General features: G+C 34.2%; 1 pseudogene; it reads right to left on the bottom strand.

Moving 5' to 3' along the window:
- Positions 1–7,634: 7,634 nt before the first annotated feature.
- LOC120199031 lies at positions 7,635–12,412 on the bottom strand (annotated as a pseudogene).
- Positions 12,413–12,843: the final 431 nt, after the last annotated feature.

The raw sequence follows: 12,843 nt of genomic DNA, 5'->3' as shown, positions 1-12,843 counted from the left end.
CCCCCCGCCCGCCCCATTTTCTCACTCTGTTTTACGATTCTTGTAATACCACCACTGTTACTTTACAAAAAGAAAATACCATACCAGCACTCTGAGAAAAAAAAAATCGAATAATTCAGAATTGATGTTTAGCGAAAGTACTAACACGTCCCTCTAATATAAAAATCACTTCAACTTAATCTCTTTACTTTACCATTGAATAAATCTACTTCTTATATCCAGTACTTATGGTACGTATCAATTCTATAAACTTTTGATATTAATTTTTTTACAGGGTCATTAAAGATGGTATCTTTCAATTTAATATATAATTTATATTAAATATTTTTCTTTTAATACTATTTGAATTTACATAATCAATTAAGTGGCCTTAATAGCAAAGGAAAAAAAATTATTTTTTAAAGATTTTAGATTTGAGCAGCTCCCCGTTCGCAAGAGTAAAGATCTGTAATGAAGCGTGATAAAAAATTTTAAAGTTTGCTTTTAATTTAATCGTTTAATTAAAATTTAAAATTTATTTAAGTTATAAATCATACTTCTCATGTCCCATTAAACTTGTCCACTATTGATTTTTTGTCAATTTTTTGTAACTTTGACTTATTATCGTTTAAAATTTGCTATTAATAAAAATATAAAAAATATATCTTGAAAATTTTTAATCAAGTAATTATTCAATATATATTTTATAAAATATAAATATTTAAAATAATTATAATCAAAGTTTAAAAATTTTTACTTCAATCTATAAAATTATATTCTAAACTTATAAAAATTTAGAATTTAATTCTAACCCCTGCGTATGTATTTTTAACTCTAACCTCGAAGTTAATTACATATAGATTTTATTAACAGTGTATGATACAAATTATTTTATACAATTAAATATTATAAACATAAAAAAATATTAATTTTTGTAGATGAAAGGCCACCAACAATTTGCATCTTAACCAATGATATAAGATTTAGGTAGGTCAGAGACCTGAACGTTTTAACACTGAAAATGTTGAAATTAGATGCCCTAACGAGAAAAAAATCTCATAATACTATGTATATATATATATATATATATATGCAAATCAGTGCTAGTCATGAGCTTTGTGATCGGAATTGGACTGTGAGAGTTTCGCATATTCGGAGGGAGCAAAATGGGGTTGTGGATAGACTGGTGGCACTAGGACGTGATGAACCGGTAGGGACTATTTTGCAGTCGGCCCCGTCGGATAGTATCTCCGATTTGCTGATGATGGAGCGGATGGAATCCAGTTGATTGTTGTTGTGATCTGTCCTTAACAAAAATAATATTTTTTTTTTATTCAAGTTAGATTCGACAGTTTAATTTATCGTTAACAGATAAAAATTAAGTAATGATTTATTAAGGAGTAATTCATTCGAATAAATACATGTCTAAGCTTGTGATGAATTTGAGGAGATTGTAGTCATTTATGATACATTGATACTACTTTGGACAATGAAGCCAATTGGGTTTGAGAGTAAATGTTTGTTGGTGTTCATTCATGACATGCATTTAATATGATGCGCAGTTGCTACCACACATTTGATGCATCTCTTTCTTATTTCGGAAAACTAATTATTAACCTTGGATTAAAAATATAATTATAACATTTAAGAGTCAAGTATGCAAATGGTCATCGACTAATGTACAGTGATTTATTAAGTCTATCGATTATTAAAAGTTATAAAATATTCCTTCAATTATAGGTTGTTACTTTGTTGAGTCCCTCGACTATTAAAAGTTACACAATGATCATCTGACTATTTATTGTGTTCCAAACTCATCTTTTTCTGTTAAAAATAGACTATATTCTGAGCTAAACATTAACTTGTTAATTGTGATATGATGAAATATAATCTCAAAGTCTCAAACAAAAGATCATATCATAATCATCATGTTAACTTCCAACTTAAACAATCGTAGATTTTTAAACAGAAAATGATGAATTTGAAACATAATGAATAGTCGCTGATCATTTTTAACTTTTAATAGTCGAGTGACTTCACAAAGCAACATTCTACAGTCGGATAATCATTTTGTAACTTTTAATAGTCGAGAGATTTAATAAAATAATACCCTAAGTCAATGAACCATTTGTATACTTTGCCCAAATTTAAATTCAAATTTTATAATTTTTATTAAACTTAGAGGAAGTTGATTGTGAGAGTCAATACGGTCTAAATTATTCATAATTTTATGAATTATCAAACAAATCTGTAGACACACAGGATAAAAATGAAAACTTTAAATCTGAATATGATTTATGCAATCGATTTCATTTGTTAAAGTTTGTATATTTCACGTCTGACAGAGAAGTTTGAAGGATAAAGTTATTTATATCATATAAGACAAATCTTGATATAGATAAGTTATTATATGTTTAAATATATTTTCAATTGAGGTGCATAAAATTTAATTCCACTAAAAATATTATTTTTCTACTCGCCCTGATATTAAAATGTTTAGTTTGAATTGAATTTAAAAAAAATTAAATGAAGTTTGAGTATTAAAATATGACTTAAATAATTTATTTTTTTAATAATTGGTGAATTAATTTTTAAGTTCAAATGATTTAATCCCTTAACTAAGCATAATAAATATTTATTATACATGAAAAAGAAATATATATATATATATATATATATTGTACATGATAAAAAATACTAAATTAAAACCAATTAGTATAATATATTCTAAATTTAATAGAAAAATAAACATGAGTCTACCCGGTCTGAACCATGTTTTATAAAGGTGATTAGTAAGTAAGCATGTATGGTACAATATGTCAATATATAAATCATATTATTATAAATATTAAAATAAAAAGAAGCATCAAAGTTTCTCTATCTAATTTCTCGTAAATTGATATTTTTATAGGAATGGTCGTAGTCATAGTTGAATAAAAATTGTTTCCTTTCTCTTCAAATAATTTGAATTTCTCTTCAAATAATTTGAAAGAAACAAAGAAAAATGAATGGTGGGTCAAATTTTAGAAAAGCTTTTAATATAAAATAAGTGTTTAAATTATGTATCGAAAAATGTTTTAGTATCTAAATTTTTTTCGTTAAAATAGGTATTTAAAGTTTTAAACGTTACACTTTTAGGTGCTAGACACTAACTGCAGTTAAAAATTTACGTTAAGTGACACATGTTACGTTTTGGTGATTTTGAGAATATATTTAAAAAATTAAAAAAAATTTGTGAAAAAAAACAGTCATCCGCCGTGCAACAGCCCTCCTCTCTCCTTCTCCCTTCCCCTCTCCCTTTCCTCATTCAAAAGTCATCGGTCGGCCAACAGTGGCTATCATCGCCGTAGTCATCATCACTGATGTCAACCTTCGATCAAACCCTGATGGTCTTTCGTCGTAATATGCTACCATTTGATGTGGAGAATAGTTCAAAGTTTTGTCGAATTTTAAGCCATCGTCGTCGTTATTCGTCGATTCCGGTCGATTCTAACGTTCATAAGCTACATCGTCGCCACCATTCGAACTAGAGTGCTATTTCGATCAAAACTCAATCGTTCGACGACGACGACGATGGCCGACGACCGTTTGGGTTAAGAAATTGAAATTGGGAATTAGGGATTTGGGTATTGGGGATTTTAGATTTAGGGATTTTGGGTAACGGTAAGGACGACGATTGATCAATGGGTGGGTGAAGACGGGTGGGTGACCGTCCGGCGATGACGATGGTGACCGGAGATGACTGGCGACAGTTGGTAATGGGGTTGAAATGAGGGATTTTAGTTTTTAAGGTTTCTTTATAATTTCAGTAAAAAGTTGGGTTTTTTATAAATAAATTAATTTTTTTCCTTTTTTAATTAAAAAAGATTTTTTATTATTATAAAAATAAAAATAAACGATAGACACCTAAAAGTAAAGTATGATTGAGAAAATATTAGACACATATTTTTAACGAAAAAAATTTTAAACACTAAAATATTTTTCGAAATAGAATTTAGACATTTATTTTTGTATTAAACTTTATAAAATTAAATCCAAAATGAAATATCTAATAAATAGAAGATTTATTTCCCATCATATTATAGTACTAGTTTTGTTGGATAAATACAAATGAATAAATGTGAAATGAAATCCAACAATTTTGCCTTTAATTGGAATCCATTTTTCAACGCAAATACGCGTCTGACTTGGCTTCGAATTAAACAAATGCTTCGTTTTGAAGGAGATGCTTGGCTATTGGAGAAATAGCAAGAGCTTTTGGCTTACTTGCTAATTAAGGAAGCCAATAACATTGGCTATGGGCTGCTGCTTTTTCCCAATATTTTTGTCAACCTTTGTTCTTCTAAACAACTTCGATTTTCTTTGCACCCATTGAAATTATTGGACCAATCGACATAAATAATGAAATTTAAGATTTCTTTTGAAAATATTTTTCTTTTTTAAAATAATTTGTAAACTTGTCAGGGAAGCTTATCATATCATCTTTCTTTATTGATAGTTAGTTAATTAATAATTTTCATCTAATGAGAAATTTTTTTAATCTAAGATAAAACGTTATGAATTAATATACTAAAAGAAATAAAATAGAAATCAAAGTAACACTGTTATAAAACATTAAAGACATTTTTATCATTATGACTCTATTTATAAACTTTAAAACTTTTATGAAATTTTAAATCTTAAACAATAAACTCTAAAATTTTAAATCCTAATTAAAGTAAGTGACGCTAACAGATACAAATATAAAGTTTAAATTTTCTAGAATATATGTATAAAAAAATATAAAGTGAGATATATCTTTTTGTTGAATATAAATTATATTTAATATTTATTTCCATATTGAATTAATGAATAAAAAATATTGTCAAATATATTTTTTTAACATTGATTGCAACTAATTTCAGGGGATTTATGGAAATTGTATACTTTTAGTTTAGTACACTTAAGAAATAATATCTTTAATAATTATTTTCTTTGAATGGTTAATTAGATTTATTCATTCCACAGGGAAATAAAGAGCAAAGACGAGGCTCAATTTAAAAAAAAAAAAAAAAAAAAAAAAACTCCCTAAGCCTAATTAGAAGGAAAAGAGCACAACTTGTCAAATCCGTCACAGAAGTTGTGAACAAAACACGACTAAAACTCATAATGTAGCTAAACCGAAACAAAAAGGATACCAAATTCAACACCAACTGAATTCAAAGGTACTCACAGCTCGAACAAACGAATATAAACTCCAAAAACAAGAAATAGCTATAAACCTTCCTGCATAATTGAGAAGAGAAGACTGCTGCAAATACCACTGACAACAACGTATTTTACTTCCTACACAACACCCTCGTACCTGCAATCCAACCAACGACTAATCTACAATCAGATTCAATGTGTAAACAAGAATTATACCACCTGGAAAGGCGAAATAACTTGCATGCTTCAAGGATAACCACAGATTCAGCCCCCAATGGATCAGACAACCCGATGGACTTTGAGAGGCCAAGTAAAAAACCGAGCCATTATGATCGCGAAGCACTCCCCCAATCCCAGCAGGCCCAAAGCAATTTGACACTGTCACATCCACATTAAATTTCAGTTCGCCTGAAGGAGGAACAATCCAAGAACCAACTGCAGCCCGACGACTGATTTAGGTTTGAAGGACACAATTGTAGGAGAACGTATGAAGTCGTTGAAGGACGTAATTGACCCTAGCGACCTACTTTTGCACCAAACGCCAATTCTAATTAACGCTAAGTCATAGATACACGATGCCTCCCATTGCATACTATTAAAAATAGCTTCATTCCGAGTTGTTAATATAATCCAAACAATACTCGAAAAATGCTAAACTCTAAAACGGTTTGAGGGACGGTTAAATCGGCAATGAATCCCTCAAAGTCAACATAGATTTCAGAGAACTAGGGCAAACCAATTGAATGTTCCAACAACAGTACCAAGTATGCCATACTTTCCACACGACTATGCACTGGCGAAACAGATGGAAAGTTGTTTCCAAATTGACAGAAAACACATTGACTCGAGGCCAATTTACATACTCCAAGCTTCATGAGTTCAACACGAATAGGGATACGATTCTACACCGCTCTTCAAATGAAAAAGTCCACCATTGGGGGGGGGGGCAAATCTGTTTATACCAAATTTCATATATTGTCCTCAGTATTACTAACCGTAAACAATTTCTCACAATACACTTTTGTCACGTTGTATTATGACGAAGACTCAAACTATCTCACGCAATCACTATTAGTGGGATTCCTCGATCCTAAAGGTAAAACATTCATGAAATTTGCCTAACACTCAACCTCTCAATCAAGTCATTCTCTAAAGTATCACAGACCATTCCTATGAACCATTAGTAAAGTTTCCAAAGTCGCTCACTTTCCCCTCCCCTTTAATGGCTACGGCAAAAATACGTGGAAATAATTTTTTCAATGGGAGAGGACTAGGCCAATAATCGTGCCAAAACTCAACATGCCTTTCGTCGGCAAGTACCATATGTAGATTTTAGGTGAAATAGTCTCTCGATTCTTGGAGAGGGTTGATAATACTCTTCTATACCCACGAAGCATTCCGACTTGGAATCGGATTCGGAGTTAAACATCTCGATGTATCTCCCAATTTTGCATCAATAACTCGCCTCCACAGACTATTTGATTTCAACCCATATCTTCATATCCACTTGTTGAGGAAAGCACGGTTTCGGACGTTAACGTCAATGATTCCCAACCCCTCGAGACTTTTAGGTTTGGCTATATTCTCCCAACTTACCCAATGAATCGATCGCTTGATATTTGATCCCCAGAAGAAGCTAGCCATCATCTTATTCAACTTTGACGCAATTGACACCGGTAGTTTAAATAAAGAGATGCAGTATACAAAAGGTTGGCTAAAACTGACCTAGCCAAAGTTCGTCTCCCACTAAACGAAAGTAATTTATCTTTCCACCCGTCAAGCCTAGATTAGACTTTGTCAAGGATGAGCTGCCACATTACTAAAGAATCACGACTCTATCCATGTGAGAGTTCAAGATATGAAGTCGGGAGTGTCTCTACACCTCATTTGATCCTCTCTGCCCAAGTAGAAAGGAGACTGTTATTGGTATTTATACCGAGCAACTTCGTTTTCATCATATTAAGTTTTAAACCTGAACCGATCTCAAAAATTCTCAACAATCTTTTTGTGTTCATTATAACAAGTTTTGAAGCCTCCAAGAACATCACCAAATCATCCGCGAATTGGAGGTGTGTTACCCCTAATCCCTCAGAACCAACTTTCACACCAATGAGAATACCAATTTTAGAAGCTTTAGAGATAAGAACATTAAGCGCTTCACCCACAGTATTAAATAGAAAATGCGAGAAATGGCAGTCTTGGTGCAAACCCCTTTTAATACTGAACAGTCCTGTTGGAAACCCATTTACCAAGACGGAAAGATAAAAATACATAGATTCACCCACTTTCACCATTTAGTTCCAAATCTCATATTTTGAAGGTAAAGGTCCAGCAACGACAAATCAACCGTGTCGTATGCCTTTTTAAAATCAACTTTAAACAAGACCGCTTCAACATTATTTCTCATAAAAAGTCAAAGGCCTCGTTTTCAGTAAGGGCACAATCCATAATCTGTTTGCCAGAGATTAACGCAAACTGTGTTCTGACTACAACCTCGTTAATACATCTCGCCAATATTCTTGATAAAACTCGGGTAACGATTTTATAGACTATCAACCAGCCTGATGGCTCTAAAGTTGTCTATCTGCGACTGAGGAGCACAATGAACTGGATGCAAGAGGGAGTACCTCGAGACAATCATCAATAATGCCGGCTTTCACCATGTCTGATTTGAGTGATGGGCGGTCTTTCCCCAACTTTATGAGTGCACATACGCTAGCTGATGGTTTCTTTCAGAAACCAAGCCAACAAGGAGATCCACAATGTCATATGCTGCTGCAAGCTCCACCTGCTGCTCATTATCTAACAATCTCTCAAAAGCAGACTCCAGCCTCTGCAGTACTAGCATCAGACTGCATAAGAGAAATAAGGGGCTGTATACATTCGGAGGCTATAGGATCTGCTCTAAATCTAGTATTACCAAAGAGAACAAAACAAAGTTGTGCAGCATTTCTTTTCAATTCCAAAGATGAAGCCGAAGACAAGATTTTGTGTAGACTCTCAAGTGGGTTTCCTTCCATATCAGTCATTAAAGTTGCTTTTGAAGCATTCCCGGAAGTTAACTTGATCAAGGCAACAAGAGCAGCCTCTTGCTCACTCTCAGATGCAGCATACATCATGTCAAGCAATGGTTGTATAGCCTGACTGTCTAATTCAGAATCTATAATGTTGTCAGCATAAAAGATTTGATGGAGAGCCCTCACAGCACTGAACCTGGCATTTTTAGAACCCATGCGCAAAACAGCTATAAGTTGATTCAATGAGCTAAGTGATGCTTCATATTGAATAAGTTCCAGATTTCTAAATAATATCCTGAGCAATTCACATATATCAGCCTCTGTCGAGTCTTGAGGGCTCAAAGACAGATATTTTGTTAAAGCGTCACTAGCTCCAGCTTCACCCATGATTAATTTATTTGCATCACTTCCATCTGCAATGCGGGTTAAGAGTTGAACAGAAACCGGAGGGGCACCAGGCCTATCTGGTATTGGTCTCAAGAGATTCACTAAAAGAGGGAAAAAATTCCGTGCAGTAGAGTCAATTCACACGTCTTCAATTTCAAAAAGATGTTGTAATACAACTTGACCGGGATTTCGTACCAGAAAAAATTCTTCAGTCAAGGTAACTAAATTGGGTATATCTGATTCCAAGTAGCAAATCAATGTTATCAATCCAGAAACAGCACCAGAATTTGCAATAGCAAGACTTATTCCCTTGCTTCCGTTACAAACTAGACAAGCCACGTGAGCAGCAAAATATCTGTCAATAATTTCTTCGGATCTCAGCAGAAAAGCAAGTGAAGGCATGATGCGTGTGGTTGCCGGAGACAAAACAACATTTGCATCTTAGAACAATATAGCAAGAAGAAGGGCACTTATCCAAATGCCTTCTGTATCCTCGAATTCTGCCAGAAAATAAACATAGTTTTCAGCTAGGCTAACAAAATCTTAAGCAAGGTAATCTTAAGTATCAACACGGATGATGTTATGTCAATTTTTTTTAGAAAACAGTGGCTTTAGGAATATGGAAATGTATATTTTTATATATTCAGGACACATGTTCCCACTTCCACCCCACAATCATGTCAGCATTATAGCCTTTCCTCATTTTTCCTCTTTGCAGTTAATGTCCGAAGATACCTTTGTCTGTTTAGTTATAAGTATCTACAGCAATGACATATTTCAATAGCATAAAATATGCCTTATCATTGCATAATAGTTGAGACATAAATGGCAACACTTGAATAAGCTCCTGTGAAAGAAATTTGTAATGGATACAAAAGAGTAGAATGCAGCTGAAACTAATTTACGCTAGTGCAAGTATTAAGTTAATGCCATTGCAATATAAGATTAAGGAGCACAATCTGAAAATTGAAAAAGAAAACCAACTAAAAGCTCATAAGTTTATCCTGGGAGTCCCTTTTTCAGAAATCAATCATGAAAATAGCTCCAGAAAGTGTAATAGTGTTCATCCGACCAAAAAGAATGTAAGAGTCAACAAGAATATGATGTTAGCATCAACTGCAGAGATGTGAATTCTGATTTTGTCAAATATGCAGTATAGACGGGGAGAGAATGAGAGAGGGAGAGCCTTACCAGAGGATTGGAAGCATAATTTACAATCTTTGTCTGATAGAACCTCAAGTCCACCAGCTTCCATTATGGTAATTTTGTTCTTTGAGAGGCATGAAGACAGTACTAACAAAACCACAAAGCAATGGTTCCACCCAAAACAACAGCAGGATTGAGAACATCAAACTCCTCGTCTTCACTTTCGACACAGGCACGGATGTCTTCACTGTGAGAGCATAAATTCCATAAAATATGGGCTGCATCCTCCCTTGCCTTCCGAGAACTTAACTCCAGTAACTGCACCAATGGAGGAATCCCACCAGCAACAGTAATGGCCCACTGGCTGTCATCAACCTGATCAGTCAAGATTGCTAACAACTGTACTGAATGCTCTTGGTGCCGTTCACTGGATAAGCCCAACAATGATATGAGCAACTGAATACCTTCTCGGTTACTAATAGCATCCCAAACACTTTGTCACAGCATAAACTGGTTAAAGAAAGTATTAGATGCTCCTGGACATCAGCAGCAGCGATTGTTATGAGTCCGATAAGCACCCTTTTTTCTTCTGCATGATTGAGCCATAGTGAGAGGTATGTGTTACCATATAAGCTTGCCGTGGCCTCAAGGATACGATCTTGGACTAGCATATTATCACAAGGTCTGAGTAACATAACTAATACATCCTCTATCTGTGCTGCATCAAAGGGTTCCTCATCAAGACAAGTAGTCTGCTTAACCAGCATTAGAGCATAAGCAAGTGCTCCAACAATGTCAGCAACTGGTACATCTAAGCGAGAAGATGGTGATAATTTTCCAAGATATAAAATCAAATCAGACATTCCTCCACTAATATTTGCTAAATCATGGGTTGCACGGTGCTGCGCAGACTGCGTATGCTCTCCTTGCATGCATTCTTTGGAAGGAGCAACAACAGCCCTGATAAGAATAGGAACACCATTTGCATCAACAACTGCCTTCTTTGCTGCACTGAACATTGAAGAAAGGGCTTCCAAAGCATCTGCAGCACTTGAACGGACAGAAGTATGCGTTATTTTGACCTACAAGCCGAAGCAATGCCTTGACAGCTCCAGAACTATAACTCTTGGGATGCTATCACTGAATGCCAACATCAATCTGGCCGAAAAGGAAGCTGCATTGGATTGAGCAGCAGCATTATCAGAAAAGAGAACACCCCCAATTATATCTACTCCTCCAGCCAGCCATAAGTGCCTCTCCAATAGTCATCCTTCTCATTGCAAAGGTTCCTCAAAGCCCCGGTAACAAATCATTCTACCACTTTGTCCTGCTTGTTTCTTGGACTGAGTTGTTCCCATAAAGTTGGCACAACACCTTCTGTAACAAATATTTTCATAACAACATGGTCATCTGAAAGACCACCAAAGGAAACTTCAAATATAGCCTCTGCAGCTGCCTTCCGGGCCTCAGTTGATTCAGACTTCAAAAGCGAGAATAATGGCGGAATGCATTCACCTAGAAGAACCTTCTGCCGTAGGTCCTCATCTTTGCATAACACAGTCAGAGTTGAAGCAACATTGAGATTTGCTGAAGGGGTGCCGCTCCTGAGAATGGATATAAACAATGGCATTGCTTGGCCATGGGAACCAATAAGTGTTCTTGCCTCCTTTCTTGCTCTGGCAATAACCACCACACGGGATGTGATAAGTTTTTTCTCACTTGGTGAAGACGTGTAGACATGCAGTTGCTCAATAAAACGAGCAACTGGAGCCACTGTATCAACAGAATCATTCACTCTATTCGTTTCATTTGATTCACTGGATATAAACAGTCGATTCATTAGCAGAACCAACAAAACTATATTTCCAAACCACTTATAATAGTCAGAATAAATGAAAGTATATCTGACCTTTCAATTAAAACTTCAGAGATGATTTCTGCAATTTGCTTGTTATATTCATTTCTTTATCCCATTCGAATAATTTAGTAACTCACCTAGGGTTAGATGAAGATAGGGGTCCCCATTCTCGCGGTTCAGGGGACAGAGTCTTTGACATTACCAACAAAAGCCACTTTAGCTTGCTCCTCGACTATCTGCAGAATCAGACAAGCAAATATTCAACTAAATTAACGATGCATCGTCGGACGAAAGCCGGAAAGATCGACTTATCCTCCTATATTTCTTTTTTCAGTAATAACATTCGAACATAGTACACCCAATGCTCAGTTTCACTACAATTATGAATTACAGTATCAATAAAGAATTTCCTTAACTGAAAAAATAAAAGGAAAAAATTTAGTCAATTTTCATTTCCCAAATATTAAAACATAACAGCTATAAGGCATGATCACATGACCAAATATCATCCAATTCCATATCTTTCGAAGGAAGTATAATAAAGCTGAATTATCTTAATAAAAAAAAAGCCGAATTATCTTTAACACGCTATAAAAGGAAACAAAAAAAAAGTTACCTTTGCTGAAACTGCAATGCCGAAGAACACTCTTTCCTTATGATCAATCCCAAACCATCTTTCTCAGTCCAGAAGCAGTTTCAGCCCTTTTTTTTGTTGAAAGAAAACTCTTTAATTCTTCACCATTTAACACAGTTTTAGTCCAATGTAACTAAAACCCAGAAAATGCAGCAATCCTAAAAGACTAAAATTTTACTGTTCTTTGCTTACTAAGTAACAAACCCAAAAGCTATGATTCCAAAAATGAGAATCTAGTGAAAACTAAAAATTAGATAGTGACTATTACTAAATAAATGTTGCAATTAAAGAAGGTTAATAAGAGCGTTATTATTCTTATTATAATTTTAGTCAATGGAAATCTGATGACAAAAAAGAAATAGGCATAGTACAGAGATCAAATCACAAAAGAATTTAACAGAATCTAGGGTAAGGAAAAACAAGTGTCTTCCTCCTAATTGTCATCATTTTTAAATTTTTTTTCTATAAAATGGAGAAAAAAAAGGGAAAAAAGTGTATTACCTAAAGGAGGACAGCAAATGAATGCTACCCAAATGTAAGCTAACAGTCGCATAGAGAAACAGAGGGAGTATCAGATGGGGCTGCCATCTATTATTTTATTATAATAAACAAACTGCTTTCTAAAATTATACTTA

The sequence above is a fragment of the Hibiscus syriacus genome, unplaced genomic scaffold (assembly GCF_006381635.1).
Source record: "Hibiscus syriacus cultivar Baekdansim isolate YM2019G1 unplaced genomic scaffold, ASM638163v2 tig00005294_pilon, whole genome shotgun sequence".
NCBI lineage: Eukaryota > Viridiplantae > Streptophyta > Magnoliopsida > Malvales > Malvaceae > Hibiscus > Hibiscus syriacus.
Note: the sequence above shows the minus strand (reverse complement) of the source record. Positions and strands in the feature narration are given on the sequence as shown.